This window comes from Pleurodeles waltl, chromosome 11, assembly GCF_031143425.1.
Source record: "Pleurodeles waltl isolate 20211129_DDA chromosome 11, aPleWal1.hap1.20221129, whole genome shotgun sequence".
Taxonomy (NCBI): Eukaryota; Metazoa; Chordata; class Amphibia; order Caudata; family Salamandridae; genus Pleurodeles; species Pleurodeles waltl.
In genome coordinates, this window is record NC_090450.1 from 217,244,868 (window position 1) to 217,264,821 (window position 19,954).

Consider the following 19,954-nt stretch of genomic DNA (forward strand, 5'->3'; position numbering starts at 1 on the left):
TCTATGTGTGCAGATGTCATCCATAGCCTTGTAGGCCGTTTCCCATGAATTACACTGTAGAGCCCAAGAGTGTGACGTAGTGCAGGAGGCTTCTGTGTCTGTCTTGTCCATCAACGGTAGCGGTAATCCATGCACTCAACATGTCTTTCTTCTGTCCCCCCCCTTTTTTGTGGTCTCCCTGTTCTTGTGTGCATTAGCATCATCAGGCGTAGGAGCAGTGGCACCGGAGCACGAGGGAGCTTCATCCCACATGGTCATTGAGGGCCACATTATGGACTCAGAATACACCAGTGGGATGGAGGGTGAGGGGAGCACCATGGCAGGGACAGGAGCTGAAACCAGCGACACGGACTCGTCCTCTGATGGGAGCTCCCTTGTGGTGGCGGCAACATCTGTGCCCCCCGCATCTACAGGTACAGCCGCCACCACCCCTACCAACACCGCCCTCCCAGCAGCCCCTCAGCCTTCGCCCGTGCCCGCTCACCCAGGAGGGTGGGCATCACCTTCGCCCCAGGCACCTCAGGCCCTGCCCCAGTCACCCCTTCTGCCCTCAGTGAGGAGGCCATTGACCTCCTCAGGTCCCTCACTGTTGGGCAGTCTACCATTTTGAATGCCATCCAGGGTGTAGAAAGGCAGTTGCAACAAACAAATGCATTCCTGCAGGGCATTCATTTTGGTCAGGCGGCCCTTCACCGAGCCTTTCAAACTCTGGCCTCAGCACTGATGGCAGCCATTGTCCCTGTGTCTAGCCTCCCCCCTCCAACTTCCTCCATCCAGACCCAATCCCCTGTACCTCTGCCTATCCCAAGCACACCATCAGACCAGCCTGCAGACACCTCACCACACAAGGGAAGCTCAGGCAAACAGAAGCACCACACATCCCACAGGCACTCACGCAAGCATCACACATATACAGACACACCAACATCCACTGCCTCCACTGTGTCCCCCTCCTCCTCGTCTCCCTCCTCCCTCCCAGTCTCGTCTACCCTCACACCTGCATGCACTACCTCTACAGCCACTACGTCCCTCACCAGCACACCCACCAGCACACCCCGCTGACGTGCAGTCACCACCCCCACTACCATACACACGTCCCCTGTGTCCTCTCCTAGTGTGTCTCTGACGCCCCTTCCGAAGATACACAAACGCAGGCACACACCCACCCAACAGCCATCCACCTCATGACAGCCTCCAACGCATGCACCTGCACCCAGAGCCACCAAATGTACACCTCCTACAACCACCACCTCTTCCTCCACTCCCAAACCCCCTCCAGCTACCCGTCCCAGTGTGTCCAAAAAACTTTTCCTGTCCATCCATGACCTACTTGTCACCCTCCCATCCAACTCATAGGTCCTGAACTAGCACCTCAGCCACAACATATCCGGGACCAGTGGTGCCTGTTGTCACCAAGTGGGCAACCCACCCACTGTAGAGACTTGAGAGACTGTGGCTTTGCACTCCCCAGGATAATGCAGTGGGCAACCCACCCATTGTAGAGACTTGAGAGACTGTGGCTTTGCACTCCCCAGGATGTAACAGTGGGCAAACCTCCCACTGTATAGACTTGAGAGACTGTGGCTTTGCACTCCCCAGGATTGAACAGTGGGCAATCCACCCACTGTATAGACTTCAGAGACTGTGGCTTTGCACTCCCCAGGATACATCAATGGGCATGGAGCCCCCTCGTGGATCTGGCGTCGTGCACTCATCTGGCTGAGGTGCCCCCCCTTCCCTTCCCCCTGAGGTGCCTGTTGTATTTCTATCTGATGCCCCTGCAGTGTTCTCTCTGTTTTGATCTGGTATCATGTGTGGGCCTCGCCCATGCATTTTGGGCCCAGTGGTCCACAGACTATAAATGGTGCAATACCTGGACTACTATTCTTGGTGTATATTTTGTTAATAGTGTATATATGTATATTTTTGCGTACTGCATTTCAATATATTACAATGGTTACACTAATTTCCTTTTGTCTTTGCATTCTTCCGGGGGGGGGTTGGGGGTTGTTACTATAATGTATAGATATGTATTAGTGTGTGTGTTGTAGTGTCACTACAGGGGTGGGGGTGGGGGTGTTGCGTGTGTGTCTCCCTGTTTTTTGCCTCCTCCCTCCCCTGTGTTGTAGGTGCAGTACTCACTGTGGTGTTCGTCGCTGGCGTTGGTGCTCGTGGTACAGGAGCAGGAAGACTATCGCAGGTAGGATTTGGAGCTCCGGGTCCAGGGTGTCGTCGTTCCTCGTGGAGTGTGTAGAGGTGAGCGTTTTCCCTTCGAAATTCCTGTTTCCGCCGTGTTTTTATCCGCGGTGAATCCGCCCCGGAAAAGGTGGCAGATTGGCCTGTCATAATAGTGTGGGCGGTACATTGTCCTCCGCCTGTCTGTTGGCGGTGACCGCCAAGCTGTTTGTTTGTACCGCCGTGGCGGTCGGAGTGTTAAAGTGGCTGTCTTTGTTGGCGGTTTCCGCCATGGTCGTAATTCCAATTTTTTTACCGCCGGCCTGTAGGCGGTTTTACTGCCGCTTTAATACCGTCCGCCAGGGTTGTAATGACCACCTTTATATTACTTTTCAGTGATATCTCAACATTTACTTATTGCATCTTTAATCGTTTTGGCCTGCATCTTATCAGATAAATATTATATATTTTTCTAAACACTGTGTGGTGTATTTTTGTGGTGCTATATGGTGTTAATGTATGATTTATTGCACAAATACTTTACACATTGCCTTCTAAGTTAAGCCTGACTTCTCAGTGCCAAGCTAGCAGAGGATGGGCACAGGATAATTTGGGTTGTGTGTGACTTACCCTGACCAGAGTGAAGGTCCTTGCTTGGACAGGTGGTAACCTGAGTGCCAACCAAAAATCCCATTTCTAACACTGCTGCCATGAGCCTCATCATAAAAATTCCACCCTTGCTGCCGCTAGTGGAGCAAGGTGAAACCGTCATGGCCGGAACCAAAGGTAAGTCACTGTGTTCCCTCTTATCTTCCAAATTGTTAGTGTACATTAGCACTGGACTCATGCGTCTTTAAAAAAATACTTGCAATCAATAGTACAATGATGTGAAATGCATATGTGTGTAATGTGGTAGATAGAAACACTTTAAAAAAACACACCTCAATATATCAGTAACACTCAACAATCTGGTACTAACTGCCTTCATGCCAAAAGACACCTACACAAAATGTCACATTAATCCCAAATCGAAATGTATCTTTACACATTATTAGAAATATATAAACCCAACATAATGTAGCAATTGCACTACAGAATGGTACAAGTGGGTTTACACAGAATGTACAACCAATGTTACCTCTAAAAGTCAAACATGTCAGAGGTGTATTAAGGTCACATGCCCTCTTGGTTTGTGCAATTTCTGTCAAACATTAGATGTTATTTAACTCTAAAGTGCCATTTTCCCTGTGTATCTGTGTATTATCAACAAATCCGGTGAACAATAACCCAAATGCATTCTCCAGTCACAAAAATAGAATTGTTTATAATTTTGGTGTAAGTGTCCCTTAACATGATGAATGATTGCACCAAGATTAGTATCTATCACAAATGTACAACACTAATGTATGAACTATATTAAGATGTCAATAATAAAACCTGTGCTTGTCACTGTCAGAAATGAGAGTAAGTGCATGAAAGACACATTAGCAGAAACAATATTAACAGTAAAAAATTACTAAAACTTAACAATTAATGCCCACACAAAGGTTTTAAAAATAATGAAAAAAAAGTTTAATTAAACAATGAAATAATTTGCTCATGTATTCCGTTTGAGAAATAAAATTCTCAAAAAATGTTAAAAAATTGCATTTGGTGAATCTTGGGCTGCAGGCCCAGAACCTACCTTCTAATTTCACTGTCAGGTGCAACTTTCTCAGGAAGGGGCATCTATTGGGCACTTCGGAGGGATGGTGCATTTGGGTGGGATGGGTTTGGTTTTGAGAGAGGTGGGTTTGGGTTTGGGAGTTGAGGGCTTGGGTTTTAGGAGGGGTGGGCTTGGGAGGTGGCTCTGGGTGTCAGAGGGGCGGTTTTTCATTTGGGAGGGGTAGTTTGGGATGTGGAAGGGGTCAAGGCCACGGCAAATAAAATGTCCTCTTTGGAGAAATGGGTAGGGTGGTTGGCAGGGAGCTGGGTTTGGGGGTAGACGGAGTAGCAGTGGGTAAGGTGTGTGTGTGTGTGTCTTTTTTAGGGTGCAGGTGCTTCTGGGTCTGGTGTATGTTATGTATGTTTACCTGTGTGTTTTTCCTGGGTGTATGTAGTCCAGGTGAGTGTGGGCATTTGTGTCCAGTCGGTGTTGTGTCTAATGAATGTGTGTGTGTGTTGATGGGTGTGCTGGTGAGGTGCTGGGTGTGGTTGTGCTTGCAGGTGTGGTGGTGCAAGTGGGTGTGGTGGTGGTTGTGTTTGTGAATTCTGTGGTGGTGTCTGGGTATGCGGATGGTAGCTGTGCATGTGCGTGTGGTGGTGGGTGTGGTGTCTACAGGTGTGCTATGGTCCTGGTGATGCATGTGGGTGTGGTGGTGGGCAGGGTGTCTGCAGGTGTGCTTGTGATAGTAGTGCATGTGGGTGTGGTGGTGGGTGTGATATCTGTAGGTGTGCTGGTAGTGGCTGTGCATGTGGGTGTGGTGATGGGTGTGGTATCTCTGAGTGTGCTGTGGAGGGGACTGTGTTGGTGATGGTGGGTGTAGTGTCTATATGGTGTTTGTGTATGTGTTTGTGTTTTTGCTGTGTTTGTGTTTATGTGTTGATGTGCAGTTTGTGTGAGTTGTAGTGTGTGTGTGTGTGTGTGTGTGTGCGCAAAGGAGTGAATGTGTGTTGGTTTGGGCTGAGAATAGGGAATTGGACTGTTGAAGGGGTGTGATTTTGGGCATGAGGTTGAGATGTTTAGGAGGATGTGGTCAGTGAGGAGGCTGGATGCTGGAATGACCTCTGTAGGCCAGACATAGCAACTGTGAATGCCTTCCAGGTAAGCTAGCATTTGTTGCATCTGGCCACTAAGCTCCTGGATGCCATTCAGTAGTGCAGTGTGGCTTACAGAGATGTTCCATAGAAGGTCAATAGCCTCCTAACTCAGTGCAGTAGGGGGGCAGGGGCGGGGAGAGGTGCCTGCAGTTAAACAGACACTACCTCTTTTAGTGGGTTAAGGTTGTCCTACAGGAGGGGAGAGAGAGGCTGAATATGTTTCTTTGGGTGGCAGATAAGGATGCAGGTGGTAAAGCTTCAGTAGGGTCTGACACCACTAGGGTTTGGTCTTTGTAGGAAAGTATCATCTTTCTTGGCATGTTACCCCTAATTTCTGCCTGTTTGTCAGTGTGTTTTGCCTATCTCACTGGGATCCACCTAGCCAGAACCCCAGTGGTCATAGTTTGTGGCCTAATGTGTGTGTTGTCAGTATGCTCAACTGTGTCACTGAAGTTCTGCTAACCAGACCTCCAGTGCTTATGTTCTCTCTACTTACCAAAGGAATCACTATTGTTTAGTGACTTCATATTCCAATTCCAATTGGCACACTGGGCACCCCTTATAAGTCCCTAGTATATGGTACCTAGGTACCCAGGACATTGGGGTTCCAGGAGATTCTTATGGGCTGCAGCATTTCTTTTGCCACCCATAAGGAGCTCAGACAAACCTTTCTTCAGGACTGCCATTGCAGCCTGCGTGAAATAGTGCACACACTATTTCACAGATATTTCACTGCACTTAAGTAACTTATAAGTCACCTATATGTCTAACCTTCACTTGCTGAAGGTTAGGTGCAAAGTTACTAAGTGTGAGGGCACCCTTAGCCAGAGTAAGTGGACCCTTCACAGTTTGACCAAAGAGAAGTTCAAAGGGGCTGTAGCACACTCCTTTTTGGGGTACCTCCCTGTAGGCGAAAAGGAGGCATGGTAATAGGACATCCCATCTCCTTCTGAGTTTTTCAGAGAGTCCCATAATCATACCTTTGAGAGTTTTATTAAACCTCACAACCAGTCATTAGTTTGTGGATGATAAGGGGTGGTGAACATTGCTTTTAGGTTTGCAGACATGAAGTTACTACCTCTGTCTGACACCACTTCCTTAGGGAAGCCCACTCTGGAAAATATTCCCAAGAGGGCCTTTGCCACTGCAGGAGCTGTAGTGGTGCTTAAGGGGATAGCTTCTGGGTACCTTGTGGCATGGTCCACCACCACGGATAAACCTATTGCCAGAAACTGTTGGAGGGTCAAGGGGGCCAACAATATCAACCCCTACCCTTTCTAATGGCACCCCAACCTCTGGTAGTGGTATTAAGGGGGCCTTTGGGGTGCCACCAGTCTTGCCACTGCCTTTGCAGGTGACACAGGAGCAACAAAACTCCTTTGTGTCTTCTGACATATGGGGCCAATGAAAATGTGGAACAAGTCTGTCCCATGTTTTATTCTGGCCTAAATGGCCAGCTAATGGGGTGTCATGAGCCAGAGTTAGGACAAATTATCTGTATTGAAGGGGGATGACCAGTCTCCTGGTGGCACCAGGTTTAGGGTCCCTTGCTTCAGTGTAAAGGAGATTATTCTCCCAGTAAACTCTGTGTGTGTCAGTGACATCACCATTTTGCTGCTTGACAGCTTGCTGTCTGAGGCCCTCCAATGTGGGACAGGTCTGCTGCGCCACACTCAGCTCTTCCCTTGCAGGCCCCCCTGCACCCAAAAGCTCAGCTGTATCAGCTTCCAACTCCTCTGGTGTAGGTTCTGCACAGGGAAAGAATTCCTCTTCCTCAAAAGGGGAATGATCTGTGGAGGGAGGGAAAGTGGACAAGGGCTTGCCCTGCCTACCTCTAGTTTTTGGGAGCAGTAGGTCCATTGTTCCAGGATCCAAGTTTCCCTGTCCTCTTTGCTTCTTGGCCTGAGCCCTGGTAAGAGCAAAGATGTGCCCTGGAATGCCCAGCATTGCTGCATGGGCCTCCAACTCCACTTCAGCCCAAGCTGAAGTCTCCAAATCATTGCCTAGCAGACAGTCTATAGGTAAATCAGTGGCTACCACAACTTTCTTTGGACCAGTAACCCCCCCACCCCCAGTTGACATTCACAACACCCATGGGGTGGCTTATAGTATTGCTATGGGCGTCGGTCACTTGGTACTGGTGACCAAGTAGGTGTTGCTCAGGGGCAACCAGTTTGTCCATCACCATGGTGACACTGGCACCTGTGTCCCTGTAGGCCTCAACCTGAACACCATTAATCAGGGGTAGCTGCTTGTACTTATCCATATTAAGGGGACACACAACTAAAGTGACTAGGTCAATGCCACCATCAGAGACTAACACAGCCTCAGTGATCTCCCTAACTAAACTAACCCCAACTACATTACCAATGGTGAGCCCAGTTATACATTTTGACTGGCTATTGCTAGTGTTTTTCCCATCACCACGGCTATTACAACGGGCACTAGTGGTTGCAGTTGGGGTTGTGGTGGTGGGAGTGCTGGTGTTTTTCTTTGGGGCAATGAGGATCAGTTGCTCAATGCCATTTGGCTTTACACATATAACACCAAGGTTTCTTATCTTTGTGAGAAGAGGTTTTGGACCCACCACCCCCAGAGGATTTTTGTAGGCCTGATGAGGACTCTGATAATTTTTTTATCTTTGTCCCCACCCTTGTCATGTGGCTTACCATCCTTCTTCTTGCAATCCTTGTCACCCCCTGTATGAGCTTTTCTGCTCACCCTTGTTCTGACCCATTTGTCTGCCTTATTTCCCAATTCTTGGGGAGAGGTCAGGTTATTGATGCAACAAGTCAGACACACAATTATTCAAGATACGCTCTCTCAGAATCAAGGTATATAGGCTTTCATAATCAGTCACCTTACTGCCATGTAACCAACCTTCTAGGGCCTTCACAGAACAGTCCACAAAATCTGTCCAGTCCTGTGGTGACTCCTTTCTGATCTCTCTGAACTCTTACGTATGTACTGTTTTGTGGTTAAGCCCAGACCATCTAAGAGTGTGTCCTTAAGAACCTGGTAATTATCTGCATCATCCTCTCTGACAATCAGAAGTCTGTCTCTACCTTTGCCAAAGAAGGATAACCAAAGGATAGCAGCCCAACGTACATGAGGGACCCTCTGAACTTTACATGCCCTCTCAAGTGAAGCAAACCACTTGTTTATGTCATCACCATCCTTGCAAGGAGGGACAACTTTGTGAATATTCCTAGAATCGAATGAAGGTTCCCTAACATTTGTATTTCTGAAACTGCTGTTGCCACCATGGGGAACTAACCCAAAGCCCTGCCTTTCTTTCTTCACAGCCAGGGATTTCCTGTCTAAGGCGAACTGCTGCTGCATTGGCTTCAGTCTGACCTCCTCTAACCTCAGCTTTCTGAGTTCCCTATCTAGGGACTGGCCCTCAGGGTTAGAATTATGTGAAGCCTCCGAAACACAGGTAACATGAGAGTGTGCAGAGGTAGACCTATCTCTAGCAGGGGCCACTCTAGTGACCTGGCCTCTAGGGGTGAAGGGAGCCCTACTTGTGTGTGAACCCTTCCCACTACCAGTAATACTATGGGGCTTGATGACAGATAGGTCTGTGGAAGGACCCTCCCCAGGATTGTCATCATGCTCCTCAGAGCCTTCCTGGTTGGAGTTATCCTCTACCTCTTCCCCAGTCTTATCTGGACCAGTGCTGAGTCCCTGGTCATCTTGGAGGAGAAGATTTAAGAGGAACTCCTTATTGGGGTTCTTCCCAATCCCTAAACTTCTTTCAATACAGAGACCCCTCAAACTTTTAAAGTTTAGATTTTCATATGTTGTTTTCACAACTCTAGGGTAGCATCTACAGAAGACATATTGAAAGAAAAACGTTTTGGGAAAGTGAGTAAATGTTAGTAGAATAACAGAGCTAACTTTTTAGAGAAAAGAAGAAAACTTTTTTTGGACTTTGAAACACTTTTGCAAAGTTAAACAGAACTTTTAAGAAAGTTAAAAAATTGTTTCTAGGTATATTTTATATATGCTCTAAGTATTGGAGCAAGCTTTTCTTGTGAAAAGCACAGGTAACAAAGTAGTAAAGCAATTGCAAGTACTTATCCCACTGCTGCACCACCAATGTAGGAGGCTCGCCTGGTTTGTAGTAGGTACCTTGGGTACTTACACCTTACACCAGGTCCAGTTATCCCTTGTTAGTGAATGTAGTAGTGTTCTAGCAACTAAGGCTGATAGAGGTAGCTATAGCAGAGCAGCTTAGGATGAACTAGGAGACATGCAAAGCTCATGCAATACCACTTATAGTTACACAGTACTTCTACACAAGTAAAGCCAATACTCAGGCCCTCATTACAACCCTGGCGGTCGGTGATAAAGCAGCGGTAATACCGCCAATAGCCCGGCGGCAAAAAAAATGGAATCATGACCATGGCGGAAACTGCCAACATAGACAGCCACTTTAACACTCCGACCGCCATAGCATAGAAACAAACACCGCGGCGGTAACTGTCAACAGACAGGCGTAGGACAAAGTACCACCCTCACTATTACAAGAGGCCTATCCGCCACCTTTTCCGTGGCGGTACCAACGCTATCAAAAGCACGGCGAAAACAGGAATTGTAACAGAAACCACTCACCTCTTGACACCCAACGAGGAACCAGGATGCCATGGAGCACGAACTACAGGTCCTGTCCATGCTGGTCTTCCTCCTTCTGCATCAGGAGCAGGAAAGACGCCGTTGACGACCATGGTGAGTACTGCACCTAAAACACAGGGAGGGTGGGAGGGAAAAGAGAGTGACACACACACGCAACACGCAATACTTCCACCCCCACCCTCACCCACAACACCATACACACAAATACATGCAGCAACATTACATATACACCCCCTCGCCCCCTGGAAGAACACAAGGACAAAAGGAAATGATTGTAACGATTGTAATCAATAAAAATCAGATAGTGCAATTTCAAAAATCAGTATATACAAATAAGTACACCAGCTACACAAGTCCAGATATTAATCAAACATCGTCCATGGATCACTGTCCCAAAATGCATGGGTGAAGCCCACACAAGATACCTGACTCGAAACGGAGAGACCACTGTAGGGGCATCAGATCAAAATAAAACAGGCACCTCAGGGGGAGGGGGAGGGGGGCACCTCAGCCGGATGAACGCACAATGCCAATGCTCCACGAGGGGGCTCCATGCCCACTGCTCTATCCTGGGGAGTGCAAAGCCACAGTCTCACAAGTCTTTCCAGTGGGTGGTTTGCCTACTGCTCTTTCCTGGGGAGTGCAAAGCCACCGTCTCACAATTGGATGTCAGTCTCCACTGGTTCTGGAGGGGGCTTGGTGCCCAGAGTGTTTCATCCTGCCAAGGATTGAGGAAGTGGATGTCAGTCTCCACTGGTTCTGGAGGGGGATTGGTGCCCAGAGTGCTTTATCCTGCCAAGGACTGAGGTAGTGGATGTGATTCTCCACTGGTTCTGAAGGGGGCTTGGTGCCCAGAGTGCGTCATCCTGCCAAGGACTGAGGAAGAGGATGTATCTCTCCACTGGTTCTGGAGGGAGCTTGGTGCCCAGAGTGCTTCATCCTGCCAAGGACTGAGGAAGTGGATGTATCTCTCCATTGGTTCTGGAGGGGGCTTGGTGCCCAGAGTGCTTCATCCTGCCAAGGACTGAGGTAGTGGATGTGATTCTCCACTGGTTCTGGAGGGGGCTTGGTGCCCAGAGTTCTTCATCCTGCCAAGGACTGAGTAAGTGGATGTATCTCTCTACTGGTTCTGGAGGGGGGCTTGGTGCCCAGAATGCTTCATCCTGCCAAGGACTGAGGTAGTGGATGTGATTCTCCACTGGGTCTGGAGGGGGCTTGATGCCCAGAGTGCTTCATCCTGGCAAGGACTGAGGAAGTGGATGTATCTTTTCACTGGATCTGCAGGGGGCTTGGTGCCCAGAGTGCTTCATCCTGCCAAGGACTGAGGAAGTGGATGTATCTCTCCACTGGTTCTGGAGGGGGCTTGGTGCCCAGAGTGCTTCATCCTGCCAAGGACTGAGGAAGTGGATGTATCTCTCCACTGGTCCCGGAGGGGGCTTGGTGCCCAGAGTGCTTCATCCTGCCAAGGACTGAAGTAGTGGATGTGATTCCCCACTGGTTCTGGAGGGGGCTTGGTGCCCAGAGTGCTTCATCCTGCCAAGGACTGAGGAAGTGGATGTATCTCTCCACTGGTTCTGGAGGGGGCTTGGTGCCCAGAGTGCTTCATCCTGACAAGGACTGGGGAGTGCAAAGCCACAGTCTCACAAGTCTTTCCAGTGGGAGGTCTCTCCACTGGTTCTGGAGGGGGCTTGGTGCCCAGAGTGCTTCATCCTGCCAAGGACTGAGGTAGTGGATGTGATTCTTCACTGGTTCTGGAGGGGGCTTGGTGCCCAGTGCTTCATCCTGCCAAGGACTGAGGAAGTGGATGTATCTCTCCACTGGTTCTGGAGGGGGCTTGGTGCCCAGAGTGCTTCACATGCAGGTCCCATTCCCTCACATGGGTGTGTGTGCCACGAGATTGCCAGGGAACAGGTAGCATGATACGCCATGGAGGCAGAGACACACTCCAGCCTACTGCGACTTCGCCTGCCAACCGCAGGTACAAACAATGCTGAGAGTAATGCCTCATGGACGCTGGGCAGGGTCCAGGATGTCTCCTGCAGTGTCGGACGGCTGCCCACTGGGGATGATTGCCATGTCAGCTGTGGGGGCACTGTCTGAGCACGTCGCGGGGCTGGTGGCGGTGGTTGCGGTGGTGTCTGTGGCGGAGGTGCTGGCGGTGGTGCATGTGTCTGCACCTGTTGAGGGACAGAGCAGGATGTCTCCTGCAGCCTCAGACGGCTACCCACTGGGGATGATGCTGGGGACTGTTGCTGAGGCAGCAGATGTGCAGGTGGTGGTGCTGGTGGCGGTTCTGGTGGTGGTGCTGGTGGAGGTGCTGGTGGCGGTGCAGGTGGCGGTGCAGGTGGCGGTGTCCACCGCCATGCAGGTTGGTGTAGTGGTTGACAGAAGGAGTGACTCTGGTCCCTCAGTCGGAGCCACCGTGCCCTATCCTGACCTGCTTTTCGGCTTGTGTCCCTTCCCCACCTTTGTTGTTGCTGCTGGTGTCTTGCCACTGTCCCCTTTTGGTTTGTAGGAGCCCTTGCTTGCTGGTAGGTGCGGCTTCTCCCTCCGGCATGTGGGCACCTTCTTCACCTTGGCAGGTGGCAGAATGGCCTGCTCCTTGGCCTCGCTAGGTGGCACACTGGCAGCCCTGATGGGTGGCGCCCACAATGAGACCGGAGTTGCTGGTACCACTGTGCTTGGGGATTTGGTGGCTGAGGTACTGGGCTGGGACCTGGAAAGCTTGGCCCTAGGGGAAGGACGGGGGGAGGTGTAGGGAAGAGGTCAATGTTAGCCAGGAAAAGTTTCTTAGACACACAGGGGTGGGAAGATGGAGGGTGGTTTGGGAGTGGAGGAAGAGGTAGTAGTTGTAGGAGGTGTACGTTTGCTGAATTTGGGTGAAGGTGCATGGGCCGGAGGCTGTTGTGAAGTGGATGGCTGTTGGGTGGGTGTGTGCCTGCGTTTGTGTACTTTGGGAGGAGGGTTCACAGACACACTGGGAGAGGTCACAGGGGATGTGTGAATGGTAGTGGGGGTGGTGAGTGCACGTGAGCGGTGTGTGGTGGTGGGCGTGCTGGTGATGGAGGTAGTGGCTGAGGATGTAGTGCATGCAGGTGTGAGTGGAGACGAGACAGGGAGCGAGGAGGAGGACGTGGACGAAGGGGACACAGTGGAGGCAGTGGATGTTGCTGTGTCTGCATGGGGATGGTGCTTGTGTGAGTGTCTGTGGGATGTGTGGTGCTTATGTCTGCCATGTCCACTCTTGTGTGTTGATGAGTGTGCATGCTGGTCTGATGGTGTGCCTGGGATAGGCTGAGGTACAGGGGATTTTGTCTGGGTGGAGGAAGTTAGAGGGGGGAGGCTGGACACAGGGACAATGGCTGCCATCAGTGCTGAGGCCAGAGCCTGAAATGCTCTCTGTTGGGCCGCCTGCCCAGAATGAATGCCCTCCAGGTATGCATTTGTTTGCTGCAAATGCCTCTCAACACCCTGGATGGCATTCAAAATGGTAGATTGCCCAACAGTGAGGGATCTCAGGAGGTCAATAGCCACCTCACTGAGGGCAGCAGGGCTGACTGGGGCAGGGCCAGAGTTGCCTGGGGGGGAAGGAGATGCCCACCCTCCTGGATGAGCAGGCACGGGACACACACTGAGGGGCTACTGGGAGGGCGGTGCTGGTGGGGGGGTGGGGGCTGTACCTTTTGATGCAGTGGGCACAGAGGTATCCGGCACCGCAAGGAAGCTCCCATCAGAGGAGGAGTCGCTGTCGCTGGTGTATGCTTTTGTCCCAGTCGTGGGGCTCCCCTTGCCCTCCGTCCCACTGGTGCCTTCAGACTCTGTTACTTCACCCTCCAGGTACCATGTGGGATGCAGCTCCCTCCTGCTCCGGTGCCTCTGCTCGTCTGCCAGATGATGCTAATGCACGCAAGAACAGGGTGACAAAACAAAAGGGGGGGGAGACACAGGGTACACATGGTCAGTGCATGCAACACCGTTACTGTTGGCGGACACAACATACAGGGAGCAGCCCTATGCACTAAGCCATGCACTAGCAGTGCAGGGGAAAAACACATGCCCAAGGGGAGTCTGTCTAGACCCATTTCATGCACAGCTGGCACCCAGTGGAGACTGACTAGGTGTAGAGGAGAACTACCACCTTTGGGGTTGGACTGGGAATGAGGCTGCAAAACAGTGGCTCTACCTTTGCGCGTATGCCCTTGCCTAGGGGAACCCACAGGCCACCACCCCCACCCTCGTTAAGCGCACAGAGTCATCTGAATGCTCTCACCTCCTTGTGCCTGCTGTGATGCCCTCAAGGGCCCATCCAACTCTGGATATGCCACCGCCAGGATCCGGTACATCACGGGGGTCATGGTGCGACGGGTACCCCTTCCACGTTGGGAGGCCATCTCCAGCTGGGCCTCTGCCGTCTTCTTGCTACAGCGGCGCAGGTCCTCCCATCTTTTCCGGCAGTGGGTGCTCCGTCTATGGTAGACCCCCAGGGTCTGCACTTCCTTGGCGATGGCACACCAAATACCCTTCTTCTGGTGGGCGCTGACCTAGAGGAAAAGTGAAGTAAGAATGTATGTTACTACCCCGTACAGTTCTTTTCACGCATTGCCTAAAAACCTCCCACCCTAGCCCAGACATACATACACACACACTATCCTCACATGCCGGCCTGTCCCCCTCCCCTTCCTCTTTCATCCACGACACTCCATACAATCATGTGCCATCCACCATGCTCACAGTGTACTCACCTGTTTGTCTGGAGGACTGTACAGTAGCGTGTACTGGGGGAGGACCCCATCCACTAGTTTCTCCATCTCCTCCGAAGTGAAGGCAGGGGCTCTTTCCCCAGACACTGTAGCCATCGTCGCTTCCAGACACAGCAGCACTTACAGTGTAGGTCCTCTCCTGTTGAAGGTCAGGTATCAAGTGAGGTAACAGTTAGAAAATGGCTGCCACGTCCGTGGCGGTGCGTACCGTCACCGCCGGCATACATCGTCATTGGCTCCTGTAACCCATAGGGCCTAATGTTAACCAATGCTGAATTGCGCGGCGGTCTTCGATCGTCTGCCGTGATGGTGTACAACGCTAGCGCAGTTACCTCATTTCCCCTTGTCCCACCTTATAGGTCAGGCAGCCGCCATTTCAGGGTGCCACATGGCAGGCCAAATAACTGCTTCACACCTATATAGGCCAGGAATACGGACAGACAAAGGCACATGGAGAAATTGTAACGTTTTTGCAAAAAAACATTGTGATACCTAAGTGTTGTATGACCTTCTGCGCACCGTTCTCCTCCATAGGGCACGTCCGCTGGGGAAGGTGATGAGATGGCGGCATCCTCCGGTGTACAGACCCCTGGTGGATCTGTCGACAATGGAAGAGAGACACATAATTATCACTTACAGACTTGATTGTGCAACAATCCAGGAACTGTGTGCCCAGTTGGAGCCAGACCTGATTTCAGCTATCCGCCATCCCACAGGGATACCCCCTCTAGCGCAGGTCCTGTCTGTACTCCATTTCCTGGCCAGTGTGTCTTTTCAAACAACAGTGGCCATGGCATCAGGCATGTCCCAGCCAATGTTCTCTAACGTGTTGTCCAGAGTGTTGTCTGCCCAGCTGCAACACATGTGCAGCTAATTTGTTTTCCCTCAAGTGGAGGATTTGCCCACAGTGAAAGTTGACTTCTATGCCCTGGGACATATCCCCAACATCATTGGTGCCATTGATGGTACACATGTGGCATTTGTACCCCCCGCAGGAATGAAAAGGTGTACAGAAACCAGAAAAGCTACCATTCAATGAATGTGCAGATGGTGTGTTTGGCAGGCCAGTACATCTCTCATGTGAATGCCAAGTATCCTGGCTCAATGCATGACGCTTACATTTTGAGAAATAGCAGCATCCCTTATGTGATGGGGCAACTCCAGAGGCACCTTGTGTGGCTAATAGGTGAGCCTAAAGTCCCCACACAGTTTAATTTACTGTCTGGGTATGAAAGGTTCCCTAATGTTTGGAGGATGTCTAACAGTTGTCCCTCGATATTTGCTGGTGACTCTGGTTACCCCAACCTGTCATGGCTACTGACCCCAGTAAGGAATCCCAGGACAAGGGCAGAGGAATGCTACAATGAGGCACATGGGCGAACTAGGAGGATAATTGAGTGCACCTTCGGCCTCCTGAAGGCCGGATTCCGGTGCCTCCAGTTGACAGGTGGATCCCTATACTACTCACCGAAGAAGGTGTGCCAGATCATCGTGGCCTGCTGTATGTTACACAACCTGGCTTTGCGACGCCAGGTGCCTTTTCTGCTGAAGGATGGGCCTGATGGTGGTCTTGTGGCAGCTGGGGAGCTTGTGGACAGTGAAGAAGAGGAGGCAGAGGAAGAAGATGTTGACAACCGAAACAACATCATCATGCAATACTTCCAGCAAGACATAGGTAAGAAGATGGAACAGCTTCCCACATCTCATACTATTGTAGGACCTAGCATAAGTCTGCCTTTTTCACTCTGTGTATGGACCCTGACTTGTCACTTTGGCTTTCCATTTCACAGATCTGGGTCCCAATGTGTGCCCTCTGCTATGTTTACTCCTGGCCTACAGCTGTGTAACATTGGTATGTGAACAAGTACATTGACATTGCTATGTTCCAGATATTTTGCAATTACACATTTGTGAAAGCACAGACTGACTCCAGATTGATTTGTGATTCAAGGGTGTTTATTTCTGTGATAATAAGTGTAGGGGTGTGTGCTATGGGCTGGGGTGATGGTGGAGGAATGTCCAGGGTTGAGTCCAGTCTATTGGTCTCACAGGTGCATTGTCCAATGGGGCATAGGAAGGGGAGCAATGGCAGTTTAAGGTGGGCAGGGTGACAAAGTGGAACAGAAGGGTGACATTCAGGAGGGTCTTATTTCCTGGCGGGGTCTTGGCAATGTTCTCTGTCTTATTCTTGGATCCCAGGTACCGTTTGCGAGGTGGTTTTCCTTCTGCAGGGGGTGGGGTGTTGGTGGCCTGTTTGTCCTGTGGCGGTGCCTCCTGTCCACTAGCGCCGGTGGAGGTGGAGGGCTGTTAATCGTCCAGGCGTGTCAGGGGCCCGTTTGTGTGCCACTGTGTCCCTCATGGTGTTGACAAGGTCTGCCAGCACCCTTGCAATGGTGACCAGGGTGGTGTTAATGGACTTCAAGTCCTCCTTGATCCCCAGGTAGTGTCCTCCTGCAGCCGCCGGGTCTCCTGAACCTTGGCCAGTACCGTGCCTATGGTCTCCTGGGAATGGTGGTATACTCCCATGATGTTGGAGAGTGCCTCGTGGAGAGTAGGTTCCCTGAGCCTGTCATCCTCCTGTCGCACAGCAGTCCTCCCAGCTTTCCTGTTATCCTGTGCCTCTGTCCCCTGAACCGTGTACCCACTGCCACTGACCCTAGGTCCCTGATTGTCTAGGATTGGTGGGTTTGCCTGGGGTCTCTGTAGTGGTGGACACACTGCTCATTGACGTGTCCTAGGGACAGAGGGATGGGCCCGCTGGGTGCGTGCTATGCTGGTGTTTCCTGAGTGGGAAGGCTCTGTGGTGGTTTGGGACTGTGTCAGGGAAACCGACCGTCCCGAGATCCCTGATGGGCCAGGCTGGTCATCTTTATCCAGGCGTGCAGAGCTGCTGTCATCACTGTGGGCCTCTTATGTGGGGGGGACTGGATATGTCTGGCACCTCCTGTCCGGTGACGTTGGGCAGGGGTCCTGTTGGGGTGTAAATGCATAGTTTTAGTATCTCTGTGTGCCATCTTGTGCATTGGGTGAGGTACCCTCTACTCCTGTGCTTGCGTCATTGTGTTAGCTCTTTTGTGATAGTTGGTTTGGGGTCTGTGTGGGTTTCTGTACTGGACATGCTTTGGTGATAGTGGTCCATGCATAGGTATTGATGCAGGGCCTTGGTATTGAGATTTGTGGGTTGTGATAGTGGGACATATGGAGTTGATGGTGTGAGGGTAAGAGTGGGAGTATGTGATGGCATGCATGTGGGGTGGGTGGGATGAAGTAGTTAAGATATGACTTACCAGAGTCCAGTCCTCCTTCTACTCCTGCAAGTCCCTCAGGATGCATTATTGCCAAGACTTGCTCCTCCCATGTTGTTAGTTGTGGGGGAGAAGGTGGGGGTCCACCGCCAGTCCTCTGTACAGCAATCTGGTGTCAGGATACCATGGAACGTACCTTCTCCTGTAGGTCGTTCCACCTCTTCCTGATGTCATCCCGTGTCCTTGGATGATGTCCCACTGTGTTGACCCTGTCGACAATTCTCTGCCATAGCGCCATCTTCCTTGAAATGGATGTCTGCTGCACCTGTGATCTGAATAGCTGTGGCTCTACCCGGATGATTTCCTCCACCATGACCCTGAGCTCCTCCTCTGAATACCTGGGGTGTCTTTGAGGTGCCATGATGTGGTGTGGGTGATGTGCGAGGTGCTGTCTGTTGTGATGTGTGGGGGATGTGTTGTTGTGTGTTGTTTGAGAAGCGTGGATGTTGTATAAGTGATGGTGTTGTGTGTCTGTGAATGCTGGTGTTGTGTTAGCTAATCTCTCTCTCTGGCCTTCTTCCAAATTTTTGGCTGTAAGGGTTTGTGGGTAATGTGGGTGTGTGCTTTTTATTGGATTGGGTGTGTGGGTGTGTGTATCAGGTTTGTGTATTTTTGAATTGTCCAATGTGGTTGTGTTTTGTAAGTGTGTGTGTATTTTGAGCGCGGCGGTGTGTACCGCCAATGGATTACCGCGGTTGAAAGACCGTTGTGTTCATTCGTGGGTCGTGATAGTGTGGGCGTATTCTTGTTCGCGTGACGGTGTCCGTTTTGGTATCGCCAGTTTATCACTGACCTTTGGTGTGGCAGACTTGTGTGGGTGTCTGTATTGTGGCAGATTCTGAGATGTGGGTCGTAATACCTGTAGCAGATTTCCGCTGCTGCAGCAGTATGTTGGCGGTCCTCAGCACGGCGGAAAGCGGGATTTACCGCCAGGGTTGTAATGAGGACCTCAGTGTTACCAAAAATAAAGGTATATATTTGGGTGACACAGTACCAAACATATCTTAGAGACAATACTCCTTCTGGTGGTAAGTATTATACACAATATATACAATAGACACCAAAATTATACAAGTAAATAGTCATAGAACAAGGCAAACAGTAAGACATCCTATAGAATGCAATGGGAGAAAATAGGTCCGGGGGCAACACAAACCATATACTAAAAAAGTGGAATGTGAATCACAAATTCCCTCCTAGACAAGTGTAGTGTGTGCAGAATCGCTGGGAGAGTAAGAATACAGTAAAGGTAAGTAAATTACACCACCCCAGAGTCCAGAAAAGCAGGAGTAAAGTTTTGAAAGTTTCCTTAGGACACACTACACCTCGTTTTTGGGATTTTGCAGCAGCCAACCAAGTCTGCAAAGAACAACTGCTGGATTATTGGACCTGAGGACCTTCAAAGGAAGGGAACCGAGTCCAGAAGTCGAAAGAAGTTCCAGAAAGGACTGTATCCCCTGCCAACCCAAAAGAGGGTGCAAATGAAGAGTCCCCTGGTTAGATGAAGACTGCAGAAATGCACCATAGGAAGATGGCAGCGGGTTCCTGTATGATGCAAAAGATGTTCCACCGTATGAAGATTGTTGCAGATGAGATTTCGTTTTGGAAGGCTCCAACTAGCCTTGGCTACGGTAAAAGAGGAATTTCCATTGAAATGGCGCTAGATGGACGCAGGAGGGATCTGGGAGCCTCAACTCTGTGTGAGGAGGAAGAGGGGGCTCTCTGCATTTCACAGTCCCCTCAGGATGCCACCCAGCACCCCCAGAAGCTGAAGGATCCAAGTTCAAAGGAGGTGCAAAACACAGTTGATGCAGCTCAACAAAAGAAGGTCCCACACCTCTGGAGAACAACTCAGCAAGTTGAGCATCACAGGGTGGAGTACTGGGGACTTGGGCCAGGCTCCACAAGAAGGAATTTTGCAAAGAGTGCACAGAGGCCTCAGGAGGTGAAGAAGACACAAAACATAGGCGTACTGTCGTTCTTGAGGAAGGCAAGGTCTTACCTCCTCCAAATTGCATCATCAGGACCTCAGGACAGTCTACTTCGATGATGTCCACCCGCTGTGTCCTTAAGAGCATGCTTGTCATTGTGAGAGGAGTCCCAAGGTTCCGGTCGTCGCCTTGGAAGGTGCCTGCTTGGAGCATTGGAGTGACTCCGTCACTCCACGGGAGATTTCTTTGGTCCTTCTGGTGCAGGATGAAGACACGGAGTCCCCAGAGCATACACAATGTGGAAACTGTTGCAGTTTCTGACTTGGAGCTGAGGTTGCTGAAGAAA